The sequence below is a fragment of the Macaca mulatta genome, chromosome 7 (genome assembly GCF_049350105.2).
Source record: "Macaca mulatta isolate MMU2019108-1 chromosome 7, T2T-MMU8v2.0, whole genome shotgun sequence".
NCBI classification, from domain to species: Eukaryota; Metazoa; Chordata; class Mammalia; order Primates; family Cercopithecidae; genus Macaca; species Macaca mulatta.
The window spans coordinates 138,576,899-138,598,914 of NC_133412.1; the positions used below are offsets into that span (position 1 = coordinate 138,576,899).

Genomic DNA, 22,016 nt, shown 5'->3' on the forward strand with positions numbered 1-22,016 from the left:
TGATGTAGACAACTTCACCAAAGGAGGGGGAGTAGTGAATAAATTAGTTATAACTTATTTTACTGTAAAGTAATGTTAATTGTCAGAATAATTATAGGAAACATTTGCTTACCAATAAATATGAGTTTGACAGTCTTACAATGATGAATTCATTTTTGTTGAAATAGTGGACAAAACAGACTTTTTTGTTTTTTTCACTTATTCCTAGAATCCATTTTAGTCTCTAGTTTTTGTTAGTATTTATCACCTACCTTAACTATTTTTCTTTTTGCCAAAATAGAAAGAATGCAGTTTCTGTTGATATACTGGAGTCACTTAGAATATCAACACTACAGAGAAAGAAGGAAAGGAAGCAATATACCATTGTCAGTGTGCTTTTCTCCTCTGAGGCTTTCATCCTTCTTGTGTTTTCTCTCTTAACATTGGCCCATAGCTAGAAGACATTGAGGTCCTGCCTTACTGCTTTTTTACTTTAGCCGTGAGCAGCATACCCCATACTATGGTGAGCAGCCTCTTCCAGGCTGTCCCCACCCCTACCTTACCCTATTTCACTGTGGAAAGCTCACTTTCTTGGTTGAAGCATCTCCCTGTTTGAAGTCCAGCTTTGGGGAAACCTAGAATGACCTTAGGATAATCAGTGTTACGAGACTCAGTAGTGCCTGAGTCATACTTAGCTTTTTAAACATGTTTATAGCTTTCACTTTTTATGGGTAAATAGCCCTTTTATTATCAACACAGTACTTTCCTCTTTTTCTTAAAAGTGACCAGTTTCACCACTGATGAAAATTTGCTTTTGTCATCTGTTAAAAATGTTTTCCCATGACTTTGGTTTTCTTCTTCATTTCATATGTGATTTTATGTGTATTTGTATGCATGTGTGTGTGGTTTCCTTTTTTAGAACAAGATGTATTTCTTTAAAGATGAGACTCAATGGGCCATTTACTGTTTTTCTTCACCTAGGGTATGTTCAGTTTAGCTCACAGTCTTCTTTCTTCCTAACAGTGTGGGTAAAAATGACTGACTCTGTTCAACATTACAGATTGAAAATAAAATCTGTGATTCCTAGCCTCTTTTTTTGTACTTCTTTATTTTAAAATCTAACAGATCTTTCCTTCTCTATACTTTCTTTTTTCCATCATGGAGATAACATGTTTATTTAGTTCTATAGGTATTCTATTTCTCCTGAAGACTTCTACTTACTGTTTTGCTTCTCTTCCTTTATTATGTTCATGTACAATCTACAGCAAATCTTGTAATGTTCGAATGAATTCTAGTGCCACTAATGATAAGCAAGTATAGCATTTCTTCTTAAGTGAATAATTTCTTCCATATATTTGACATGGATATGTTATTATGTGCTGCACTCTTGGTTGTATCTTTTCGGGTATATTTATTTTTTCTCAGAGAAATCTTTCAGTTTGTATCTTTTCTAAAATGGGATTTTTCTTACATTGGGTTTTTATTGCTGATTACTGGATATTGTTTATTCTTTGGATGCTGTTGATATTCAGCTATCATGAAAGTAAACTTTCTTGGTTGATCATTTTTTTCTATTACATAATGAAGCAGGATATTTCCCTGACTCCTTTGTGGGACTCGCAACAGGGGTGCCTCGTTTACCCAGCCCACCAGTTTTTGTTTTGTTTTGTTTTTGTTTTTTTTTTGAGACAAAGTCTCACTCTGTTGCCCAGACTGGAGTGCAGTGGCGCTCACTGCAAGCTCCGCCTCCTGGGTTCATGCCATTCTCCTGCCTCAGCCTCCGGAGTAGCTGGGACTACAGGGGCCTGCCACCACGCCCAGCTAATATTTTGTATTTTTAGTAGAGACGGGATTTCACCATGTTAGTCAGAATGGTCTTGATGACCTGACTTCGTGATCCACCCACCTCGGCCTCCCGAAGTGCTGGGATTACAGGCGTGAGCCACCGTGCCGGGCCCCAGCCCACCACTCTTAACTCTTTGTGGAAGGGAGCGCGCAAGTGAACGGGTGTGGGAATTGGGGTGAATGAGTGCTGGAACCAGCTGGCCACTTTGGCGTCAGAGGGCTCAACCTCCACTCACTCGAACCCACTGCATTCTACCCCTTGCAGGAGGGAGTGTGCATATCAGTGGGTGCCAGAACCGGCCAGATGCTTTAGCCACAGCAGGAGTGAACTCTGTGCAGGCCCCACAGCAGTGTCCAGAAGTGGGTAACTGTGACTATTGAAGCCCCAGAGGGTGTGTTACAGTGCTCTTTTAGCTCTGCTGTCTGTGGACAGCTTAAGTGTTAACAGCTTAGTGGACCCTTTGCCTTTTTGTGTGAGGTGGCTGCCCTTTGCCAGTGAGGGCAAAGGGCCAGTGTGAAAGCCTTTTGTATCCACACTTTTGTGGCTCCTGAGCTCTTGTCTGGTGCCCAGGAAAAATGGGGTTGCATGAATGAATTGAAAGATGGTAAATGCAGGGGATTTTATTGCAAATGAAAGTGGCTCTCAGCGGAAATGGAAGAAAGGGGACAGGGTGGGTAGGTAATCTTCCCCTGGGAAGTTCAACCACCTCCGGCCAGATTCTTCTGTGTAGTAATGCCATCAAGCTGTCCTTCTGAAGTCAAGCCGCCTCTCTCTGATGTCCAGCTGTGGTCTTGTCTACCAGCTGAGTCTGGAGCTTTCATAGGCACAGGATGGGATGGGGCAGGGCTGTGGGTGGTTTAGGAAAAGGCAACATTTGAGCCGGAAAACAGGGATATAAATTCTCACTTTAGGCCACGGTTTTAGACTTTTTGGCTTGAGGGTGAGGTTTTACTGGGGACCTGCCATTTTCTACCTAGAATTTCTCTGTCCCCCGTTCCTGTCAATAATAACGCATTTCTTAAATACTTCGTTTCTCCTGTGGTAATACTTTGTTTTCATATGAGTTCCTTCTGATTCTTAGATCCTATTTATGCTTCTTCGCTTTAGGATAACATATTGACATATAACATAGGATAACATATTGACATGTCATAACATAATGACATGGTATTTATTGAATACATCTAATATTTAGGAAATTTCAGCATTTAGTGCTGTCACAAAGTTAATTTAGTTCATAGTCCCCCTTTAAAAATACAGTGTTTCCAGATAAGATGGACTAACAGGGATGGTCTTTGCACCTAAGACAACTAAAGAATGGTACAAAATAATGAAACAACAGTTCTCAAGACATTTGCCATCAAGCAGCAAAAGACATTATCCCCAAGGGATGGGAAACAAATTAGGCGAGATCATGCAGTTGCTCTGGCTCCCACCTAGAGAGTGTTTGTAGGGGTGGAACAAAGCAGTGGAACCCAGAAGGAGCCTAGAGATTTCTCTGTATTGAAGAGGTGGAGCTAGCTGGGAGATTGGGGGGCCAAGGCAGCTAGAGTCACAAGGTAGAGTACGAGAGAGGAGAAAGCTGCAAGAGACAGAACTTCACAGATCTGTCGAAATTCCTTTCAAGAATTCAGTTGACTAGTGATCAATATATGCCTGTAAGGAAACTACAGGAAGCTGCGGAAGAACCACCGAAAATGAATTGAAGGGAATAATACAATACTCAGCTCACAAGTGGCTAGGAATAGGGCCTGAATCCATCAGACCAAAAAAACTTCATAATTCAACAGGTGTGTCAGGTAGAGGACCTCCAACCTTCTACTTTTTATTTCTAGATGTTCAACTTGGGTCTTTTTTGCTCTGTGTCTTTACTTAATATACTTAACCTTTCTTCTGGCTTTTAGTACACATGGAACAGATATATAATAACTTTTAATGTCCTAGTCTCCTAATTCTACCAACCCTGTCATTTCTGGGTTGGTTTTGATTGATTGATTGATAGCTCTCCTTCTGGCTATATTTTCTTGCCTTAATTTTTTTAACCTGCTTGTTAATTAATTGATGCGTATCAGGCATGTAAAATAAAACATTGTAAGTTGTACCTTGTTGGGTGCTGGACATTTTTATATTCCTATATTCTTTATTTTTATTTTTATTTTTTTATTAAGAGATGGGGTCTTGCTCTGTTGCCTGGGCAATAGTGTAGTGCAGTAGCATGATCATAGCCCATGGCAGTATTCAACTCTTGGGCTCAAGTGATCCTCCTATTGCAGCCTCCAGAGTAGCTGGGACTGCAGGTGCGTACCACCAGCCCCGGTGCCTGTAGATATTTTTTGAACTTTTTCCTGGTCTGTATTGAAGTTCTTTGAAAGTGTTTTTTAACTTTTAGGTATTGCTTTTAATCTTTGTTAAGTGTAACCACTTAATTTTCGTGACTACTAGGCAAAACCCTTCTGAATAGTTTATGCTTCATGAATTATGAGACTTTTCCATTCTGGCTGTTGGTTACAGATGTTAAACTGAGGATCATATTGTCCATTCAAGACTTGTTTTTAAGCTCTGTTGGGATCATTACAGAGTAATCTTTATTCTAGGACAAATTTAGCCCTCCTGAGGTCTGTACCTATTGCCTAGAGCGTAAAGAGATGTCTCTATTGTGGCTGGATGGAACTCAGATGTCTCCGAGCTCAGTGTCAACCCGGAGTTGTTCATATTTTACCTCCTGGCAGATGTTTTTGTCTGACTTTATGGAATTTCACCCTAAGCATGTGTAGATTAGTATTTAGTTGACGACTCAAGTAGACCCCAATGTACGTATCTGTAGCTTTTTTCTGCTTAAGTTTCTCCTTTCTGGTATATTATTCTAGTAATTCTTGCCACCTCCACTGTTCCAAACTCCGTTCTTTTCAAGTTAGCAGAACTGCTGTATTCTGCTTTGAATTTCCCTGTTGGCAAGGGTATCTAGAACATGTCTCTAGGCAGAAAGCCAGTGTGGTCATAGGCCTTATGTAGTTTGTTTTCTTGTTTCAGGGAACACAGATCTATACTAATTGTTGTTCACTGTCCGGAAACGGTCATGTATTTTTGTGTGGTTTTGCAGTTGCTTACCATCTGAGGGTAAATCTGTTACCAGTTATTCCATAATGGCTGGAGGCATACATTTCATACTATTGGATTATTGTGGAGTTTGGCAAAGACTTTTGGGTGAAGTTACAGGAAAGAATTACAATAAACCTTTGCTGATTTTAGACTTAATGACTATTTGGTAATTGTATGTTTATGGGCTTTGGGAGTAGTTGACTATGTTTTCTTCAAATAGATCTATGAGGTAATGTAAATAATAAAGCATTATTATTCTTGGTTTTTTGCACTCCAAGGTGGCTCATGTTTGCAATTCCAGCATTTTGGGAGGCTGAGGCAGGAGGATTACTTGAGCCCAGGAGTTTGATACCAGCCTGGGCAACATAGAAAGACCCAGTCTCTACAATAAAGTAAAACAAAATAAATTTTAAAATCTTTAAAAAAAGAAAATAGTTGTATTACCTTCGTGGTGGGAGGAGTTTAAGTTGGTGATATTGCTTTTATATTAGTTGTAATTGCCTAAAATTGTTTTCAGTAGACTTTGATGTCATTGGAGAAAAACTACTTCTCACAATTAATAATGTCAATCAGAAAAATCTCATGTTGTTGACGTAAGAGTAAAGCGACTGGCAGAAAGACACATTTCTATAGAATGTATTGTGTCTTTGTACTGTTCTTGGGTTTTTGTACTTGGTGACCTGCACATACTACACACTCAGTGAACATTTGATGTGTGAATCTTTATTAAGGCCATTTCACTTTTCAGTTAATCATATTGATTACTGTGTGCCAAACATGATACTGGATGAGGGAGAGGCAGCAACAAATGAAGTAGGAGAAGGGTCCCTGATCAAAAGACTGCATGAGATGGTGCATGTATAAGGTAGCAAAATATTCTAGCGAAGATTAATGGAGTATAGAATGATTATGTCAGCTGTTAGGCAGGGAGATATAGAGGGGATGGATTTTGAGAAAGCTGATGGATATGCATTGATTGATAAAGGAGAAAAAAAATCCCTGTTTTTTTAAAAAAGGAATGGTGTATTGTGGGGCGACAGCTGAGAATAAACAGATTGTTCTATGGAAAGAAAGAAAATTAAATTGGCTTTAGTGGAAGTTTGTGTAGAAGATAGTAAGAAACTAGGTTACAGAGCTAATCGAGGTGTCATACAAAATCGAGGAGAAATACAAAAGATTTTGAGCTTTGGTCTGAAAAGAGGTATACTTCTGAATGCCTTTTATGTTAAAAGATAGACAAAGTTAAATAATTTTATATTCACAAAGCAAGTTATATGAGTGCAAACTTATTTTAAGTTGAACTATGGAGCAAATTAAGCCACTGAGTGTTACTGAGTTTGGGTATAATTTGCAAAATGAAAACCCATTTTTTGTTGACATTTGGAAAGGGCTACTTACAGAATAAGTCAATGTACAAAATAAGTGAATTTGCATGTTATTGTTTCCGGAATTGGTGGGTTCTTGTTCTCACTGACTTCAAGAATGAAGCCGCGGATCCTCGCGGTGTTACAGTTCTTGAAGATGGTGTGTCCGGAGTTTGTTCCTCCAGACGTTCAGATGTGTCTGGACCTTCTTGTGGTGGGTTCGTGGTTTCACTGTCAGGAGTGAAGCTGCAGACCTTCGTGGTGAGTGTTACAGCTCTTAAAGGCAGCGCATCTGGAGTTGTTCATTCTTCCCAGTGGGTTTGTGGTTTCGTTGGCTTCAGGAGTGAAGCTGCAGACCTTCGTGGAGAGTGTTACAGCTTGTAAAGGCAGCGTAGACCCAAAGAGTGAGCAGCAGCAAGATTTATTGCAAAGAGAGAAAGAACAAAGCTTCTACAGTGCAGAAGGGGACCTCAGCGGGTTGCCACTGGCTGACTGGGGCATCCTGCTTTTATTCCCTTATCTGACCCCATCCACATCCTGCTGATTGGTCTATTTTACAGAGAGCTGATTGGTCCGTTTTGACAGAGTGCTGATTGGTGTGTTTACAATCCTTGAGCTAGACACAGAGTACTAGAGGGAAAAGTTCTCCAAGTCCCCACTAGGTTAGCTAGATACAGAGTTAGCTAGTTACAGGGTACCAATTGGTGTGTTTACAAACCTTGAGCTAGACACAGAGTACTGATTGGTGTATTTACAAACCCTGAGCTAGACACAGAGTGCTGGTTGGTGTGTGGTGTGTTTATGATCCCTTAGCTAGACATAAAAGTTCTCCAAGTCCCCACCAGATTAGCTAGATACAGAGTGCTGATTGGTGCACATACAATCCTCCAGCTAGATATAAAAGTTCTCCAAGTCCCCATCTGGCTCAGGAGCCCAGCTGGCTTCACCTAGTGGATCCTGCAGCGGGGCTGCAGGCGGAGTTGCCCGCCAGTCCTGAGCGGTGCCTGCATTCCTCAGTCCTTGGGCTGTCCATGGGACCGAGCACCATGGAGCAGGGGACAGTGCCTGTCGGGGAGGCTCTGGCCACAGATGGGGAGCTTAGACATGGTAGGCTGCAGGTCCCAAGCCCTGCCCCATGGGGAGGCAACTAGGGCCAGGGGAGAATTTGAGTGCAGCACCGGTGGGCCGGCACTGCTGGGGGACCTGGCGCAACCTCCACAGCTGGTGGCCCAGGTGCTAAGCCCCCCACTGCCCTGGGCTGGCGCTGCCAGCTGGCCGCTCCATGTGCCGGCCAGCTGAACCCATACCCCTGCTGGTGCCGGCTGTAACTTGCACTGGCCCGCGAGGGCCACACACAACCCCGGTTCCCTCCCGCGCCTCTCCCTCCACACCTCCCCGCAAGCAGAGGGAGGAGGCTCTGGCCTCAGCCAGCCCAGAGAGGGGCTCCCACTGTGCGGTGGCGGGCTGAAGGGTTCCTCAAGTGCCGCCAGAGTGGACACCAAGGCTGAGGAGGCTCTGAGAATGAGGGCTGCTAGCACATTGTCACCTCTCATTGTGATTGGCTATGTAAGGAAAAGTTAAAGGGATTTAAAAATATATATAATAGGCCGCCTGCGGTGGCTCAAGCCTGTAATCCCAGCACTTTGGGAGGCCGAGACAGGCGGATCACGAGGTCAGGAGATCGAGACCATCCTGGCTAACATGGTGAAACCCCGTCTCTACTAAAAAAAAAAAATACAAAAAAAACTAACCGGGCGAGGTGGTGGGCGCCTGTAGTCCCAGCTACTCGGGAGGCTGAGGCAGGAGAATGGCGTAAACCCGGGAGGCGAAGCTTGCAGTGAGCTGAGATCGGGCCACTGCGCTCCAGCCTGGGCGACAGACTCCGTCTCGGAAAAAAAAAAATATATATATATATATAAAAAATATATATATATATATAAAATAATGCTAACTGAAGCTTGAGTCAAGGGCTGAATTTCATATATTTTATTTTGTTCCAGGTTGCTGCTTTTGCTCAGAGGATATCAATGACCCTAATGGTCTTTTTGTTCAAGATAAAGTGACTTATTGCCTTTGTTGATTAACTGGACAAATTCAGGTTAGTGTATTTTGTGGACAGCACTTCCTTTTTCTAATTATATGTTAATATTTTTGAGAAATAGATAATTTTGTGGTTAAAGCTACATGTTACGTACCAGTAAAGTAGAAAGGCCAAGTCAGTCTAAACTCTGTTAAATTGTGTATTAGTTAAGAAACATTTTCTTACTGCCTACTGTGTACAATATTCACTGCATACATTGAAAAATATTTTACTTCCTTTTAAATAGTTTTGTAGTTTAAATTATGGGGCTGGATAAAAAGTTGTGGTTGAACGCGATACATTAACTTTTGGCATCGTTGTGTGGCATTTTTTGGTGCTAAAAATAAGCAACTCATCTTAAACATTTCTGACATTTTTAGTAGCTGACTTTTAAAGGTATTCTTGTCCAGATTTCAGTCCTACATTAACATTTTTATTTATTTTTAGCGTTCATTCTATTAATTTTGACAAATATATGTCACCACAATTAAAGCATTTTCCAAACCTTCCAAATTTGCTCATGTTGCTCATTTGTAGTTAACCTCTCCTTATACCTCAATCCCTAGCAATCGCTGATCGCTTTCTATCCCTATAGTTTGCCTTTTCCAATATGTCATTTAATTGGAATCATCTAATATGTAGTTTTTAAATCCTGGCTTCTTTCACTTAGAATAATATATTTGAGATTTATTCATGTTGCTGTGTGCATCAGTAGTTGTGTATCAGTAGTTTTTTTTTTTTTTTTTTATTGCCAAGTAGTGTTCCACTTTATGGATACCATAATTAGTTTATTCATTTACCTGTTTATGGATATTTAGGCTGTTTGTAGTTTTTGATGATCATAAAACTGCTGCAGTCATACATTAAAAAAATAAAAATGTGATTCTATGTTCTTTAAAAAATTTGGCCGGGCGTAGTGGCTCAAACCTGTAATCCCAGCACTTTGGGAGGCTGAAGTGGGCAGATCATGAGGTCAAGAGATCGAGACCATCCTGGCCGACATGGTGAAACCTTGTCTCTACTAAAAATACAAAAATTAGTTGGGTATGGTGTTGCATGCCTGTAGTCCCAGCTACTTGGTAGGCTGAGGCAGGAGAATCGCTTGAACTCAGGAGGCAGAGGTTGTGGTGAGGTGAGATTGCGCCATTGCACTCCAGCCTGGTGACAGAGTGAGACTCTGTCTTAAAAAAAAAAAATTTTTTTTTTGCATTGATATATATTAGATGTATGTATTTATTTTCAGGGTACATGTGATAATTTAATACCTTTATGTAATCAAATCAGAGTAATTGGAATATCCATTAACTTAAATATTCATTTTTTCTTTATATTAAGAACATTTTAATTATTCTCTTTCCTAGCTATTTTGAAAGGTACAGTCAACAAAGGTTAACTATAATCACCCTATTGATCTATTGAGCACCGGGTCTTATTTCTTCTAAGTGTATGGTGTATGTTTGTACCCATTAATCAACCTTTCTTCATCCCCCGACCCCATATACTTTTTACTAATAGAAGTTACTTTTTGTTGTTGCTAATGTTAAAGAGCGGTAATGATTTAACTATTGCCTTTTAGGCTGTGGTTGCATTTCTTTTTAAAAATGTTATTAAAACGTAAGGAGAACACAACGGACATCGTGGCTATGGGAAGAAACTTGCAATTTATGGTCATTTTGAGTACAGAAAGAGAAATGATGTAAAATTATTAGAAAGGGGATCTATTGGAACTTGTGGTGTTTCCTGATTTTGGAGATAATAGGTAGCCTTCTTGAATATATGGTAGATCAGAAATATACAGATAGATTAATATCGTTAAACCTCATATAGGTAGCTTCAAAAGTCATCTATAAAAGTCAAGTACATTAGAATTCTCCTATATTAAAAACATACTTAAACAGGGTAAAGGTTGGGCATGCAAAAGTCAATTTAAACTTTCTTGAATGAATATGTAGGATGAAAGTGATAGAAACTGTCTTTCTGCCTTGGGGAAATTAATGACCTCAAAAAGTAGCTTGAAACCCTATTTGAATATTTATAAGGAAACTGTAGTTCATTATTTGTTATAGAAATAAAAAGGTCTTGAGAAAGTATTATGCTCTGACTGAGAAAATGTTGGATGGTTTAGACTCTAGCTTCTAAGCCTGGACACTAAAAGACTTACTGCAACTTTAAACTGTTTTCTTGTTTCTGAACATGTTTAGATGAATTATGTAACTTTCATAGTATCTCTATAGATAAGTGGCCTGCCGTATTGTGTTCTCCGAAAACATTTTTTTAAAACTTTTTTTCCTTTCATTTCTTTTTTTTTTTTTGAGACGGAGTCTCGCTCTGTCGCCCAGGCTGGAGTGCAGTGGCCGGATCTCAGCTCACTGCAAGCTCCGCCTCCCGGGTTCACACCATTCTCCTGCCTCAGCCTCCCGAGTAGCTGGGATTACAAATGTGTGCCACCATGTCCAGCTAAGTTTTGTATTTTTAGAAGAGATGGGGTTTTGCTATGTTGGCTAGGCTGGTCTTGAACTTCTTGGCTCAAGCAGTCTGCCCGCCTCAGCCTCCTGAAGTGCTAGGATTATAGATGTGAGGCGCCGTGGTCAGAGAGCATTTCTTAAATAGAAAAAACATTTTAGGCAGAGTCAGAGCATTTTAGAGATACTTCTGAAAGAGAATAGTTATCTATTCAGTGGGCAAATGCAACACAGAGTCAAAGATAATGCTGTGCTCAGAAGTCATGATTTCTTCAGGATTTTAGGGTATTTAGATTTTAAACCACAATTCTAAGATCAATATTTATGTAAAGTATTTATGAAAATAAAAGGGATATTTAAATTTAAATTTAATATGCTTTAATTCACATAAAATATTTTGAGGTTGTTAAAAAATAAAGTTTAGATTTTTCTAGCTATATATTCAATATAAGCATATTTTTTTAATATTTGAAAATTGAGATCCTATCTTGCACTGTTTAAATAGTAGCCCATTTAACTTAAAATTAACTGCAAAAGAAATAAACAAAAACTGAGTTTTTGTAAAGAATATTAAATTGAGTAATTTAACTTTATCCCATCCATTAGGTTAAGCAGTGATCCCAGGATAAAGAGAGAGAGACAGAATGATGAGTAAAATGAACGCTACACTGCAGTGTCTCCAGATAGCTGTATGAGTAAAAGCTTACTATCTTACCTCTCTGGGTCTTTATTTTCTTATTTTAAAAAAAGGCGTTAAGGTCCACATTAAAGTCAGGTATTATTGGTGAAGTTTAAAACTACTAGTCTCTTTTATTTCATGAACACTGCCAGGCATTGGAAATTAGTGATAAAACTTGATTCACTGTGAGAAACAGCCAAAAAATAATTTAAAAAAATAGCATTTTATTTTAAAGTTAAAAAATAATAAAATAAAAATAACTTGTTTGAGAGACTTTTCTAGAAATGGAACATTTTAAAATGAAAATAGGATCCAAATATCTAAGTATTTACTTTTGATATTTGATATATAGGCTTGTTATAAGATTGTGACTCTGCTGAAGTGGTTTTAGTTTATACAGATTTTTGAGAGAAGAAAGTGTACCTTTTTGCTCTATATATTTTCTTTGGAAACATCTTCTCATTGTATTGTACCAATTTCATCTTGATTCTCTAAGAATCTTTTTAGTCTTTTAGGACAAAGGAAATAGGTATTGAGAGACATTTCTCTTCAATCTTATGGGTCTCTTCTGTTTCTGCACATTTGCTGAGCACAGTAATGATAGCTTTTGTTGGGAGCTATTTTTTTCAAAGAAATCTATTTAGCAAACAGCCTAGGAAGATAGAAATAGTGCTTCCATTAGGACAGATGGCACATTTCTTTGCTGTCCGGGATAATTAAGATAATCTCTCTGGGAAAAGGTTGGGCATTTTTGCTTGTAGCTCCTTTTAAAGATTGGAGTTTCGTAGGCGTAGGTTTTCTTGTCCTGCAGTGCAACCCACAGTATGTGCACTTGGTTTTCCTTTCATTGGCCTTTAGGAATTAGAGCTTGAGGAACCAGTACAAAATATGGTACTCTGTCTATGTTGTTGTTGTGAGTAGTAAACTGTTCTTTGTTTCTGACCTAGGAGTGTTATAACTTCTGCCAGGATTATCTGATGCTAGTTTATGAGATATCACTAACACAACCTATTGATAAAACAAAGCTGAGTTTATTGCTTATTGTGGTAAGGGAGAACACCACCTTAAAAGATCTTTGGTAGTGTCTTAGGTCAAAATTTGAGAATTTGAAGTTTGGTTTAAGTTGGATCTTTCAGTGGTGGTGATGAGGCTTGATTAGGATTGGGTAGGTGTCATGATAAAACAGTTTAGGTTTGGTTGAAACAGTAAGATAAAGATTTTGAAAACTGCCGGAGAGTTGATGGGTCTTTCCAGAAGGTCTGTAGTGAACAATCACATTATATTTCTGCAAGAGTCTCCTAGAATAGCAGTTATGCTAATTAAGACAGTGGACTGGTAAAGTCATGTTAATGTACCTAGAAAGTTGTGTGTGTGAGTGTATTAGTTTTCTAGGGCTGCTATAACAAAGCACCGTAAACTGGGTGGCTTAATATAACAGAAATTTATTCTTTCACAGTTTTGGAGGTTAGCAGTCTGAAATCAAGGTTTTGGCAGGGCCACACTCTCTCTGAAGGCTCTAGGTAAGAATCCTTTTCTTCTTCTTTTAGGTTATGGTGGATGCCAGAAATCCTTAGTGTTTCTTGACTTGTGGTAGCATAACTCCAATATCTACCTCAGTATTCACATGACATCTTCCCTCTGTGGGTGTTTGTGTTCAAATTTCCTTCTTATAAGAATTTCAGTCATGTATTAGGGTCCATCCTAATCCAAAATGACATTATACCAACTTGATTATATCTGCAAAGACCCTATTTCCAGCAGTTAAAAATTTTGGGAGGACACTTATTCAACTCAGTATGGGGGACATGTAGTTTCAGTCTTCAGTGTCCAAACTGTATGTAGGTACATGGTGTTTGCTCTCAGTGTCCATGAAACTATGGTAGACTGATGTTAGCTTGCATGTAGGGTAAAATCTTAGGTTCTTCAGAGTTCTTGACAACCGCATGGTATAGTAGAAAGAAAATCAGTTTGGACGTCCTTACCTTAGTTCTGCTCTGCATCCTTACCTTAGTTCTGCTCTGCATCCTTACCTTAGTTCTGCTCTGTTATTAACTAGCTTAAGAAAGTTACTGTCTTCTTCAGCTATTAGGTTGTTACTGATACACCAGGAGTTCAGTCTAGGTCCTGCTGCTTGCTGCATAGAAAGCCAATCACTGAGACAACGAGTATTGCCAAGGAAGAAGGCTTTAATCAGGTGCAGCAGCTGAGAAGATGGGAGCTCAGTCTCAATTTCATCTCCCTGACTGACTAAAACCAAGGTTTATATAGCAGGGAAGAAATATAACAATGTGTAAGAAAACAGGAACTTGGGAGGGGCAAGGAAGCAATATTGGTGAATGAGGGGTCTGGCATCTGGTGAGGTGATTTGGTTTCAGTTCTTTGATACTTTTTCTGCCAAAAGAACTGTCTGTGAGACTACTGGGTTCGTTTCAGTTTCCTCATAGATAAAATTTGAGGCCTGAGGAAGAGAAGAAGAGTAAACCAAATGATCTTTAAGACATATCTAGTTCTCAGATTCTAAAGTTTTATAATTGTTGAGTGCCTGCTATATACCATATTAATATTAGTCTTGCTGGAGTCACAAAATAAAAAGGGAATAGAAAATGCGTTAAGTACTAATCAGATAGACTCTAACTTGTGAATGTAGCATGCATAAATTAATTTGTTTTGTTTATTTGGGTGAAGCTAATTCATGAAGATATTAGGTAAACATGCTGTTTGCCCTGATCTCTCTGACTTACCATTTTGGTTTCCAACTTGAATAGTGTATTTGGAAGAGGAGCATTCTGCAGGTCACTTAAAGTTAGAAAAATGCTGCACCCTCAGGCTGAGTTCACAAAATGAAATAACCTTTCCTGAAGTGAATATGAGAATGTGGTCCTGCCTTCGTTGCCCATGTTTGTCTCTCGTGTCATTCTTGTGGTTGAGAGATTTTAGAAAAATTCTTACTAGAGAATGGTAATAGTACTGTGAGGTGGCGCATGGTGTTAGAATTCTAGGTGTAAGTTATTCATATGCTATTGAGTTTTCTTTATGTTTTAAATAGGTCACTGTAGTATGGTATTTGAATTCTTTCTTTGAATCATGTTGAAAGTATGTAATAATTACTTCATAGAGATATTGTGGGCACTAAAAAATTCTTTGGTACCACCAAAACCCCCTGTGGTCGTGTATGTGCTTGTTCTTTGAAGTTACAAATGAACAACGACTAGATATTGATGATAAGTATAAGTACAGGTTGAACCAGTATTTTTAGATCTGGACAAAAGTTACTGAAGTAGGAGAAAAGAGGGATTTTTATTCATTCCATATGGAAGAAATTCAAAACCATATACTAGGGGGTGATGGGATTCTCTCACCACTTCCTGTATGTAGCCCTTCCATCACACACAAATTGTACTGAATGTTTTCATAGTGGATATTTGGGCAATTCAGAGACTCTCACTAGATCTTGTAACAATGGTAATGTATTTAATTAATTTTAGAAGATACATTAGAATATAGAATTAGCAGTAACACTCCAGCAATACCTGAAATAAAATGTATTAAAATAGACAGAATATAGAAATTAAATAGACACTATAATTACAATAATAAAAAGATATACCTCTATCATATTTCTATTTACATTTATATTCTAGTCAATTAAAAGAGTAGGAGAATTTTTTATCTTTCTGTCTTTATTTATTTTTTTGAGACAGGGCCTCACTCCATCGCCCAGGTTGGCGTACATTGACGCAGTCATGGCTCACTGCAGCCTTGACCTCCTTGGCTCAGGTGATTCTCCCACCTCAGCCTCCTGAGTTGCTGTGATTGCAGGTGCACATGCACACACCACCATGCCTGGCTAATTTGTTATATTTTTTGTGGAGATGGAGTTTTGCCATGTTGCCCAGGCTGATCTTGAACTCCTGTGCTCAAGCAATTTCCCCACCTCAGTCTCCCAAAGTGCTGGGAGCCACCGTGCCTGGCTAATATATTTTCTTGACGTTAAAGAAAAGAATGTTAAGGAGTTACTCAGAAAGAGTAACTTGACCTTTTGGTGTGGGCTATTTTGATGATTCTTGGGAAGATTTTCTTTTTTTCTTCATTCCTGGGGCCATGGTGGCTGATCATCCAAGCTTGGATTAAACTCTGTTCCTTGTGCTTTTCCTTCTCATTTTAGGCTTTGGAGTTGGTATACTTATATTACCAAGAAAATAATGTTCCTCCAACTTACAAGAAATATTTTTTAGTTTCAGAGAATTATGAGTTGGTAAAGATTGAAAAAGATGGTATGGATGTGTTTGAATTACTCACTTTTATGATGTGTAGTCTTCACTTTTCATGTTGTGTTTTGTTGGACTCAAAGATGCTTGAGAAATTAAAGAGATTCTCCATGGCTCCCCCAGCCACCCCTGCAGCCCTGTTGGGGAAAAAAGGAAACAAAGGAGGAAAACCATGTTGAACACATTTTTTCTTAAGCACCTATAATGAATTGGAGTTTTTAAAAAATAGATTTTATTTCTTAGGGCAGTTTTAGGTTTATAGAGAAATGGAACAGAAAGTACAGAGAGTTCCCAAATATCCCCCCACTTTATCTTACAATCTGTAATAATTGCTTATTATTTCCAGGAGTTTGTTGGTCAGTACTTTGGGTTTTTTTTTTTTTTTTTGTTAAACGTAGATGATCATGTCATCTGCAAACAGAGAGTTTTATTCTTCCTTCCCAATTTGTGTACCTTTTATGTCCTTTTCTTGTCTCGTTGCATTAACTAAGATGCCCAATATGATGTTGAATAGGAGTGGTAAGAAGGGAAGTCCTTGCTTTGTTCCTGATCCTAGGGAGAAAGCATCTGGTTTCTCACCATTGGGTATGGTGTTTGCTGTAAGTTTTTTGTAAATTTTATCTATCAAGTGGAGGAAATCCTCCTCTATTTCTAGTTTGCTGAGAACATGTGATTATTAATTGATGTAGAATTTTATCAAATACTTTTAGTGCATCTATTGATATGATCTGATTGTAAGATTTTTTTTCTGTTTCCTGGATTACATTAATTGATTTTTAGATGTTGAACCTACCTTGTATGCTTGGAATATACTCTACTTGGTTGTGGTGTATAATGTGATTTGCTAAGATTTTTGAGAACATTTGCCTCTGTGTTCATGAAAGATACTGTTCTGTGATTTTCCTTTCTTGTAAGGCTGTTGCCTGGGCTTATTATCAGGGTAATGTTGGCCTCTGAGAATGAGTTAGGAAGTGCTCACTCTGCTTCTACAGATTGTAGAATATTGGTATCATTTGTTCCTTAAATAGTTGATAGAATTCGTGAGTGAATTATCTGAGTGTGTTGCTTTCTGTTTTGGAAGATTATTAATTATTTATTCAGTTTTTATAAATTGATTTAGGTTTATTCAGATTGTTTCTTCTTGTGTGAATTTTGGTAGATTCTGTCTTTTAAGGGATTAGTCCATTTCACCTAAGTTATCAAATTTAAGGGCATCAAACCAGCTTCGAGTCTTGTTGATTTTCTTTGTTTCCCTGTTTTCCATTTTGCTCTGATTTTTACTTTCTTCTGCTTCCTTTGGATTTAATTTGTTCATTTTCTGGTTTCCTAAATTAAAAGCTTAGATGATTAATTTTACCTTTCTTCTTTTTTAACATATACATTCAATGCTAAAAATTAATCTCTTCATCCTGCTTTGCTGCATTCCATATTTATTTATTTACTTATTTACTTATTTGTGAAATGGGGTCTCATTATGTTACCTAGGCTGGTCTGGAACTCCTAGCCTCAAGTGATCCTCCTGTCTTAGCCTCCCAAAGTGCTGGGATTACATGCATGAGCCACTGTGCCCGGCCATAAATTTTGGTGTTTTATTTTCATGTACACTTAGTTTAAAATATTTTATAATTTCTCAAGACTATTTTTTTTGACCTATGAGTTAGGTGTAAGTGAGCTGTTTAAACATCTCTAAAAATTTTCCAGCTATGTTTTTGTTTAACTAGTTTAATTCCATTGTGGTGTGTCTAGTTGTATGGTGTCTATTCTTTAAAATTTGTTAAGGTATATTTTGCAGTCTGTCTTTGTGAAATGTTCCTGTGGATTTGAGAAGAATGTGTATACTGCTGTTGCAGGATGAAGTGTTCTATAAATGTTGGTTAGATCCAGTTGATTGATGGTGTCCTCAGTTCTACCACACCTTCCTGATTTTCTGCTTCTGTCAATTACTGATAGAGGGTTGCTGAAGCTCCAACTATAATATTGAATTCATGTGTTTCTCCTTGTAGTTCTATCAGTTTTTATTATACCTTATGTATTTTGACACTCTGTTGTTAGTTACATACATATAAAGATAATTATGTCTTCTTGGTGAATAATAACAGATTGATCATCTGTTGTTATGTAATGCACCTCTATCACTGATAATTTTTCTTGGCCTGAAGCTTGCTCTTTCTGAAATTTATATAGCCATTCCAGGTTTCTTTTGATTAGGTTTAGTGTAGCCTATCTTTCTGCATCCCTTTACTTTTAATCTGTTTTCATCTTTGTATTTAGAGTGGGATTTTTGTAGACATCATATAGTAGGGTCTTGTCATTTGATTTACTCTTGACAGCACGTGTCTCTTAACTGGTGTATTTAGAACACAGATGTTTAAAGTAATTATTCATATAGTTGGATTAATATCTACTGTATTTATAACTGTTTTCTACTCATTGTCCTTGTTCTCTTTTTGTCTTTCACTTTGTCTCTGCCTTCTTCATTGTAATTGACCATTTTATATAATTCCATTTTGTCTCCTGTTTTAAAATATATATTATACTTATTTAAAATTATTTTTTAGGCTGGGCATGGTGGTTCATGCCTGTAATCCCAGCACTTTGGGGAGGCCAAGGTGGGTGGATCACTGAGGTCAGGAGTTTGAGACTAGCCTGGCCAACATGGTGAAACCCTGTCTCTACTAAAAATAAAAAAATTAGCCAGGTGTGGTGGCAGGCGCCTGTAATCCCAGCTACTCAGGAGGCTGAGGCAGGAGAATTGCTTGAACCCAGGAGGTGGAGGTTGCAATGAGCCAAGATCACACTACTGCACCCAAATCTGTCTCAAAAAAAAAAAAATGAATAAAATGAAGTTATTTGAGTGGTTGCCCCAGAGTTTGCAATAATTGCACAGTTAAACTAATCCAAGTTCACTTTTGAAATAACACTATACCACTTCATAGGTAGTGCAAATACCTTGTAACAGTGTCAGTTCCTTTTTCCCATTCCTTATAATGTTACTTTTATTTGTTTCGCTTTTCTATAATTTATGGTCACAAAATATATTGTTGCTATGATTATTTTGAACAAGTTGTTATCTGTTAGATGAATTAAGGATCAGAAAAACAAAAGATTTAATTTTACCTTTATTTTTTTCTCTACACTCTTCCTTTCTTTTTGTAATCCATATTTCTGATCTATATAATTTTCCTTCTTTGTGAATAACTTCTGTTAACATTTTTTGCAAGTCATGTTTATTGGATTTCATTTCTCCCAGTTTTTATTTGAGAAAGTCTTTATTTCTTTGTCACTTTCGAAGGATAATTTTGCTGGGATTCTACGGGAATTCTAGTTTGGTGTTTTTAAAAACAGTCCAGAGGTTTATTCTTATTTTATTTTATTATTTCATTTTATTTTTTTGAGACGGAGTCTCACTCTGTCACCCAGGCTGGAGTGCTGTGATACTGTCTTGGCTCACTGCAACCACCGATTCCCGGTTTCAAGTGATTGTCCTGCCTCAGCCTCCTAAGTAGCTGGGACTACTGGTGTGCGCCACTATGCCTGGCTAATTTTTTGTATTTCTTTTTTTTTGAGACAGAGTCTTGCACTGTCGCCCGGTCTGGAGTGCAGTGGTGTGATCTTGGCTGATTGCAACCTCCGCCTCCTGGGTTGAAGCGATTCTCCTGCCTCAGCCTCTTGAGTAGCTGGAATTATAGGCGCCCACCACCATGCTTGGCTAATTTTTTGTATTTTTAGTAGAGATGGGGTTTGACTATGTTGGCCAGGCTGGTCTCGAACTCCTGACCTCATGTTCGCCCACCTCGGCTTCCCAAAGTGCTGGGATTACAGGTGTGAGCCACTATGCCCAGCCAGTCCAGAGGTCTTTTATTTTTTTTTTTTACACCTATTATGCTGTGAATTCATAGGGAATAGGTTCCAGCAGCTTAGGCTCCTTCCCATTGGTTCTCACAAAGTGTGCTTCTCTGGATGGAGCAGGCTGGTGCTTCAGTTGAACCCAGGTACCTTTCTCTTTGGCTTCTTTGTTTTTCCAGTCATTTTCCTTTATGCGTTTCAGGAAGCTGTCTTGGCTCTTAGAGTGCTTAATGTGCTCAATATGCACATTAATTCTCTTGGCAAGAATCTTGCCCTTGTTTGTTTGCAAGTTTTTTATAATACCAACAGCATGCTGGGTAACGTGTTTGTTTACAACTTGTTTACAATGCCAACAACATGCTGAGCAGCACTACAGACTCTTCCAGTTTTGCCATGATAACACTTGTGGAGCATTCCTTTTTGAACAGTACCCATTCCCTTGATGTCTACAATATCACCTTTCTTACAGATTCGCATACATGTAGCCAAAGGAACAACTCCATGTTTAGTAAAAGGCCTAGAGAACATATATTGGGTGTCTCTTCTCTTTCCCTTTGTGTTCGTCGTTTTGGCGAATTACTGAAAAATGGTGGTTCCCGCCGAAAGGTTGGATTTTTTTTTTTTTTTTAACGCTAAATATTTCACTTCACTCTTTTTGCTTGCGTGGCTTCTGAAGAGAAAGTTTGATCTAATTCTTATCTTTATTTCTCTGTGGATAAGATGTTTTGTGTGTGTGTTGTTTTTTTCCTTTACCTCTTGCTTTTTTCGAGATACCTTATTGGTCTTGAAGTTAATAAGTAAAAAATTAAAGTTTGCTTTTGATTTAGTTTCCTCTGTCTGATTTTCTGCAGCTTCACTATCATTTGTCTGTGGAAATATTTTGGTATTTATCTTGCTTGGTATTCTTTGAACTTCCTGGTTTGGTGTCTCTTACTAAAGACATTCTTTCCTGTTACAGTGTTATTGATTTGTACACTCTCCTTCCTCACTGTTCTCCTTCACTGTTTTTTCCTACTCTTTCCTCTTCCTTTCTTTCCACAGGATCTCACTCTGTCACCCTGGCTGGAGTGCAGTAGTGGCATCATCATAACTCACTGCATTCTTGAACTCCTAGGCTCAAGTGATTCTCCCTCCTCAGCTTCTCAAGTAGCTAGGACTACAGGTATGTGCCACCATGCCTGGCAATTAAAAAAAAAAAAATCATAGAGACAGGGTCTCCAGTGTTGCCCAGGCCGGTCAGAAAAAAGAACTTAGCTGGGCATGGTGGCATGCACCTGTAGTCCTACCTACTTGGGAAGCTGTGGCAGGAAGATTGCTTGTGCCTAGGAGTTCAAGGCTACAGGGAGCTGTGGATCACCACTGTACTCCAGACTGGGTAACAGTGAGACCCTGTCTCAAAACATATTAAAAAAAAAATTCCTGGTGATAATTTGATAATTCCTGGTAAAAATTCCTGCCACATCCGAGTCTGTTTTCGAGGCTTGCTTTGTTTCTTCAGATTGTATTTTTTGCCTTTACAGTGCCTCATAATTTTTTTTCATAGCCAGACAGAATGTATCAGGTAAAAGGAACTGAGGTAAATAGGCCTTTAGGGTGAGGTTTTATGTTTGTCTGTTTAGAAGTCAGGCTGTGTTTAGTGTTTGCTCTGGCTGTGGTATCAGAGGCAAATGTTACAGGATCTTTAAGGTGTTGCTTTTCTGGCTAGAAACCTCTGTGGCCGGTGGCGCCTTTGCCTGAGTTCTTGTCCTGTATCCAGGAAGAATGAGGTATGCAGACAAATGGAGGGTGAGCAAGACAAAGAGAAGCTTTACTGAGTGTTAGAACAGCTCAGATGAGAGCTGCAGAGGGCAGCCCCTCTCTGTAGGCAGGTCCTCTCATCCAGTGTTCAGCTGTCAGCAGAGAGAAGGCCCTGGAGTGAGTGGCTCCTCTCTGCAAGCAGGTCCCCATTGACTTCCCAGCTCTCAGCAGAGAGGAGAGGTCCTCTGCCCTGCCCTGGCTGATGCCGGGGCTTTTATGGACCTCAGTGGGGAGGAAGTGTGCGCCAGTTGGTACATCGGTGGCTATGGGTGGGCTGGAAAAGGCACCACAAGCCCCCACTGCAGTCTGCGGGTGTGACAGCCCGGTCCCCAACCTTCAGGCCCTCCCTGGCCTGAAGGTGGGGTCTTACTGGGGACCTGCCCCCTTCCACCCAGGAGCCTGTCTGCCTCCTGCCACCTTCCATGGTTCCCAGGCTGCTTGTGCCAAGGGGCACCTGCCCACCAGCATGGAGCAGCTCTCCACCTCAGCTTCCCCACAGGGGGCCTAGGCGGCAGGGTCTGAGCATGCGCATATCCTGTTGGGCTGTGATGGTGTCCAGGCTTGGCTCCAACCCTGCTCTGAGAACCTGCCAGATT

The 22,016-nt window shown here is 39.2% G+C and overlaps 1 protein-coding gene across 49 annotated transcripts in view; it reads left to right on the forward strand.

Annotated features, from left to right (window-relative positions):
• Window positions 1-22,016, forward strand: part of FUT8 (fucosyltransferase 8) — a 472,318-nt gene that overhangs the window by 182,118 nt on the left and 268,184 nt on the right. For 36 of the 49 annotated variants that reach the window (XM_077938183.1, XM_077938188.1, NM_001266744.2 and 33 more), the window contains 1 exon segment: window positions 8,289-8,386. The exons of 1 other annotated variant lie outside the window; for it this stretch is intronic. The gene's annotated coding sequence lies outside the window, so the exon portion shown is untranslated. 49 annotated transcript variants of the gene reach the window in all.